Below are 6,000 nucleotides of genomic sequence, written 5' to 3' on the forward strand. Positions count from 1 at the left end.
GAGTGCTTCTACTCTCAGGTAAAGGGAAACCCTGGTGAATATACCTGATCAGAATATTAATCCCAGACACAGACATTGATTCAGCTGTTTGGGGCCACAATAAGGAACTGAATCACTGACTTTTCTCTTCTGTCGTCCTAGGCACATTGACTCTTATCCACATGCTCCTTTACTCATGGACCTCAGATGTATTTGCATCTCTAAGTATTATGTGCAAATACTGAACCAAAAGAAAGGGGATTGAAGGTCTTCATCTTGGAAGGTTTTGTGTTCTTATGCAAGACAAGATGCTTTTGAGAGGCAGTTCTCCTTGAATAGTTCAGACTGGCAATGGTGGGTTTTCTGAATGAAGGGCATGTCTGAGGAGCACAGGTCTTGATAGTTGCAAGATCACAGACACCATGTTCCTTCTTTATCTCATTGGGACATATTTATTGATGTTCTCAGATACTGACCTGAAGATTTTCTCCTATCCTCATCAGAGAGGATCTGTTTATATTACATTTCAGGGTAAAGGTCTTTCTCTTTCTTTCTCTCTCCCTCATTCTTTGCCCTTTGCTTGGAGACAGAGAAGGGAGTCCACTGTCCTGTATGCACTCCCTGCCTCCAGGTGCTGGGTTTCTTCCTCTTGTGCTTCAACCAGCTGCACATGGATGTGAGCATCTGCACCTCACCACATTGCCCTGTGAGAAATGGGACCTGGGGACAGGAGGGGGTCTTTCTCCAGCTGTTGCGTTTTGACATGAGTATTAAATAACATATTTCCTTTGCCCACAGGTCTTGTGCTTTTCTCTCAGAAAATGCATATAGAAATGTGGAAGGATAACTTGTTAGCGTGAATGTAGGCAAATTCTCAGACTTTTCATAGTTTCTAACAATAGGAGCAAATTTATCAAGCGGATTTTGTCCTCTGGTTTTATGAGGTAAAACGAAAACACATGTCTAATCTTAGACAAACTAATCACAACCTAAAATAAGATTATATAACAGGTTTAGACAAATTTGTTGACTGGTCTTTGAATATCACTTTGTCTTCATTCAAGGTAACTCTGCCATTCTGGAAAATTTCATTTTTAAGGCAGTATATGTGTCTCAAATTATATTTGCAAGTTTTTATGTAGGTAACCAGTGGGGAGTAGGTAATGGATGGTGTTTCTGATTAAATACTGTGAATCTCAAAAGATTCATCATGAGTGTGTGCCAATATTGGCCACCAATGTCCTTCAGGTCAAGGAAATATGCCGAATTTATTTTTTGTAAAAATACTTCAAAGCTTTGTATAAAGTGTTGCATTATTAATTAATCAACTAAACGATTAACTTATGTTAGCCAATATAACCTACATTTAAAGAAAAAAAACTGTGTTCAAATAGTGAAGATACCCACACTTCATAATGGAAAGGAAGAAAAAATAAATATCTAAGACATGAATGAAAATGAGCCATGTTTCCAGACTGACTGATTCCAGAAGTTTCCCATGTTAGGAAAAAGTTTCACTAAATTATGATAATGGCATTTCATATAATATTATCTTTCTATAGTTTCAAGGTTGGTTTGGATGTTCTATTTCTTGAGGCTACACAGTCACGTTAATATTGCAACTCTGTCAAATTTCTATGTGATTTATAATTTGGCAGCTAAATCGTCAAGGATGTTGTCAAGGAAAATGTTCTGTACTCTTTAAAACTGTATTTATAGTCAGAAGAGCATAAACACAGGGGCATGTATTTATTCTTTGTGACTTTCTTGTCAAAATAGATTGGGTTTGTTGTCAGGTGAGCAGTAATTGTATTGTCTGTGCTATAAAATCAACCTGGCACCGGAACAAGAAGCTCCATTCTTCTGTTACATGTGTCACAATTGATAGTACATAATTTTGAGATTGAAAATTATGGGCAGTATGATTAATGAAGTAAATGATGCAACCTAAGACAACTACCATACCTCTGTGGGACTCAACTGCTGTTTGATTATGAAATAAATTAATATTGTCAATCACAGCTGTAGAAGCATAATAGAATAAGTAACAGAATTCTAATGATCTCTTTCTCATTAATAAGAGCAAATGTTCAGATAATTTTTTAGATAAAAAACATTTGCATGCTATTTATTTAATTAAGAATATTAGTCACAGATAAGTGAAATGGCTGTGCGAAAGGGTACCATGACCCATGGTCCTGGGATACCAACTGGGTAGTGGCAGGTGCTTGTTCACAACCTCATATAGGGGGTTAACCAGTCTGCATTCAAATGGTTCCTTTTGTGCACTTGGTTATTGAAAAAATGAGCAATTGGACACATGTATGTAATTTCAAGCATAAGGCTTATGATAAGCTTGTCAGTTATCCCCCAGGATTCAGTCTTGGGTAACAGAGACCTGCTTTACCATGATTTCTAACTGGGCTTCTTCCAACCTTTCCATTTTGCCATCTTAAAGAAAAGACATTTTCCTTAGTATCACAGGACCCACCCTTTCTTGGCAGGCCTGTATTCCCATGAAATGAGAGACCTCAGTCTAACTGTCACATTGCTTGCACATATTAATGGATTAATGCATGACCTCGATGCAGAAAGTTCTAGCCATTCTACACTTACTGATGGGAGAAACCACTGACATTTACTGAGTTTTATAAAACATAAAAATAAATTGTGTCATGCATATTTGAGATGTATAAATGATGTCATAAATATACAGTAAAATGATTATTATTGTGAAGCAAATTAACACATCTCCCATCTGACAAAGTTACTTATTTTTTTTTGTGAAAGTAGTAGCTGGAACATGTGTTTTAAGAAACACTTCATAGAAAGACATCAATAAATTCTTATAATGACTTTTTAATATGGACATTTTCATGGCCATTTGCCAACCCCTCCCCCCAAAAAAACCTGAGATAAAACCTAAGATAATTTGTGTAAATTTTTAATAGAATTTAAAATTGTGCAAATATTTAATAGAATTTAAAATTCCAAGACTATCTACTTTCAATGTCCTTTCTGTGAAAACATGACCATGTCTTCCGATTAAAATGTCTCCAGATGGAGGAGAGCTCTCTGTGTACATTGTCATCAAGGGTACCATTGCCAAGGATCAATAATTACAGGAATGTCAAAATTATGTGAATCTTGAAAATGCATGAGGAGGACATTATAAGAGAAACAGTCAACCACCTTCCTCAGAAGATGGGGTAGAGAGGGCAGAATAAAGCCTGATGCTGGGAGCCTTGAGGGGAACATGCATTGTACCTAAGCACATCCAAAGCACAGGCAGCTGTGGATACCTGCGTGGGCTGTCTAACATTCTAATTATCCAACATGGTGATGTGAAAATGTTTGTGACAGTGCCGTCATTCACTGGACAGATGTCTCTGTCCACTGGGCATCATGCACCCTTGAACCCGCTTTCAGTTGGCCTCTCTGGTTACTGGTGGCTAGTGCCCTGTGAGGCAGGGAGAATGTGGATTGCCTTCACCCCGAGGGTCGGCAGCCTCTCGTGATGAAATCATGCCTGTTTTGCTGGTCAGTTGTTGCAGCTTCCATTTTGAGGCTGCCCTCTATGGAGTTTTGTTTGTTTGTTGTTTGTTTTGGTTTTTTGACATAAACCCTCTGGCTAGCAGAAACTGGAAAAGGAAAATGTAAAAGACCTCCCTTGTTTGGTCACAGCTGGACAGTAAATATTAGCAGCTAAGAGACTTGGTCTTTCCTCAACAATTATTCCCCTGAGCTGGCCAGTTTCCCCCATGCCCAGGATTACCAGAACCCACCAGGGGGTCTGACTCCAAAGGAAGGCTAAAGAGTTTATCTTTCAACTACACCTGGAAAGTAGAATATCACTTTATAAAACATCTCATCCATGAAGGGCAATCACAGTTCCACTGGCTGGAAAAGACAGAGCACAGGTACCTCATCACATCAAGGATGCTTGTTGCATTTTGAAAGAAGAGCTATATCTACCCACTGGGGTTAGGGATCTGAACACATAACTGCAAGCAGCATTTATACACTATTGAGTCTGGCTGTTAATTGACTGGGCAGTCAAAATGCAGCCAGGAAAAATGTCAACTTTAATATTTCCAGAACTGCTTCAGGTGAAAATCAAGTGGAAAGCTTTTTTTTTTTTTTTTTTAAAAAAAATCAGAGTTAAGCCAATAGCATAGGTTTAACATGGAAAAAAGTAAGGTGACAGGAGAAATGCAGATGTATTTATTTAAATGTGTTCTCTATTCTGGGTACTATTATTACTATATTGAAATATTTTATTTTAATTGTTATCATAAACCTAGTTGTTTTAACAGTTTATTTAACAGTTATAACAAAAAGGTTTGCTTTGTTTTGACTTCAATTTTTCATTTTGTCAGTAGGGAAGCTGTTTTCAGAAAGCAAAATGACAAGTCTCAGATCATATGATTACAATGTGGCTGAGCTGGGTTTTAGACCCCAACCTTTTTAACACTAAAATGGTGAGTTTTTAACCTTTTTATGCAGTGAGGCTGTGTACCCTGTTTCACATGTTATGGAGCCTCCAGGATGCCAAATGTACAGTAGAAAATAGCAAGACTTCATACACCTCTTCACCAGCCCAGTTATCCTCAAAGACAGGGAAGTGACCCCATTATCAGGTAACTTCCTTCAGGACATGGTGTGGCTATGACAGGGAGTTAGGTACCACTTACATCGGAACCTTCTGGATAGAAACCAAAGATGCAGATGGCTCATCTGCATACCAGACCTCTGATTTCAGATTCTTCAGAACTTGAAGCCCTCACTTGGTATGTATAAAAAGGTCCCCAGGTAACACTTAACAATACAATTTAAGAACCATTTTTCCATAGAAGGCCAGAATGCTGTGAGCAGAGAAGGCAGACTCCCCACCTCCAGGCTAAACATCACTCACCCTAGCCCGACTGCTGGTACTTCTCCAACAGTCCTGCAGGTGGGGTCAGCCTGCCTGAGGGTGGCCATTTGTGGGGGTTATTTGAAAGATCACAAATATCTTGAAAATATTTTTATGTATTTTTGGAAATGTCAAAACCTCTTCCTCTTTGGGCAGAAAAGTAGTAAAACCCTCACACTATAAAGTTGTTATTATCACAAGACTGTTGCTATTGTTGCCACTCTTGAAAGTTTTATTACAAATGTGTTTTCTTTCCCATCAGATTTGTTTGCAGCACATTTCAAAGCAAAAAAAAACAAAACAAAATTCTGTGATTGTGTACAAGAAAGAAAGAAAGAAAGAAAGAAAGAAAGAAAGAAAGAAAGAAAGAAAGAAAGAAAGAAAGAAAGAAAGAAAGAAAGAAAGAAAATAGGTCTACTCCAGGAATGTGCTGAGTGATCAGCCTATCTGGAGAGTCACAGCAGATACGTCACAAAATAAGTCGTGTATCTCTCCAAAGCAGAGTTGGGCCGAAGCCTCCTGAAAATGAAACTGAGCAAGTCAAAGGGAATGCTTCAGGGATAAGGAACAAAATCTGGCAGCAGGAGCAGACCCAGGCCAAGACATGTGTTCTGCAAGGTTCTGTTTGGGGAGCCTCTGCTCATACCCTGCTCCCTGCGAGAGACCTGCTCACATCTGCTCTCTGACATACATGATCAATCTCCTTCCTCTTCTCAGAATGCCTATGTGCATCCTGAGGAACATCATTCTTTAAAGAAGTTTGACAAAAAATTTATGGCTTTCTCTACACAAGGAGGAGAGATTTAACCCATGAGCATACAACAATAACACATTAAGCAAAAATTGTGCAAATGGTTCCAGTTGAATGATTTCAGCATATTGCTGTCACTTCTAATTTTGTGACGATAACAATGATAACCATCATATATATTCTATGTACTCTATAAGTAATGGTAATTATATATATATATATATATATATATATATATATATATATATATATATATATATATATAATAGACTACTGATATATATTTATCTCCTGAGCAGGAAAAGTAAGAGAATTATCAGTTTTTGTGGGGTGTTTGTTTTCTTTTGAGAATAAT

This window comes from Ictidomys tridecemlineatus, chromosome 1 (assembly GCF_052094955.1).
Source record: "Ictidomys tridecemlineatus isolate mIctTri1 chromosome 1, mIctTri1.hap1, whole genome shotgun sequence".
In the NCBI taxonomy this organism is placed as follows: domain Eukaryota; kingdom Metazoa; phylum Chordata; class Mammalia; order Rodentia; family Sciuridae; genus Ictidomys; species Ictidomys tridecemlineatus.